The sequence below is a fragment of the Cystoisospora suis genome, assembly GCF_002600585.1.
Source record: "Cystoisospora suis strain Wien I chromosome Unknown contig_2750, whole genome shotgun sequence".
NCBI lineage: Eukaryota > Apicomplexa > Conoidasida > Eucoccidiorida > Sarcocystidae > Cystoisospora > Cystoisospora suis.
In genome coordinates this window covers 33053-33367 of record NW_027155546.1, presented here as the reverse complement: position 1 = coordinate 33367, position 315 = coordinate 33053, and the positions used below count along the sequence as shown (strand labels likewise).

The window sequence follows — 315 nt, the reverse complement described above, 5'->3', positions numbered from 1 at the left end:
AGAGAGAGAGAGAGAGTGAGAGTTTGTACCTTGTAGGGTGGTAACTTTTTGTGGGTCTTTTTGGTATTCTGTTCGTACTTTTCTTGCTGCACTCTAATGATGAAGAGCGTAGAGAGAACTAGAAAGATCGTGGCACAGAATCGAAAGCACTGACTCCTCTGATCTGTCAGCATCGACGTCGCCTCGCTTCTCATCCCTTCGTCTCCTGTCCCTCCTGTCTCTGTCCCTCCTTCCCCTCCAAAGACCGAACGACGGCGGCCATCGTAAAACATCATACCGCGAAAAAAGATATCAAAGAAAGAGAGAGAAAGAAAG

The 315-nt window shown here is 47.3% G+C and overlaps 1 protein-coding gene across 1 annotated transcript in view; it reads right to left on the bottom strand.

Annotated features, from left to right (window-relative positions):
* Positions 1-28: 28 nt before the first annotated feature.
* CSUI_005700 (uncharacterized protein) overlaps positions 29-315 on the bottom strand; it is a 2048-nt gene continuing 1761 nt past the window's right edge. Inside the window, exon 1 of the mRNA XM_068065870.1 lies at positions 29-315. This exon is cut by the window's right edge and continues 1761 nt beyond it. The gene's annotated coding sequence lies outside the window, so the exon portion shown is untranslated.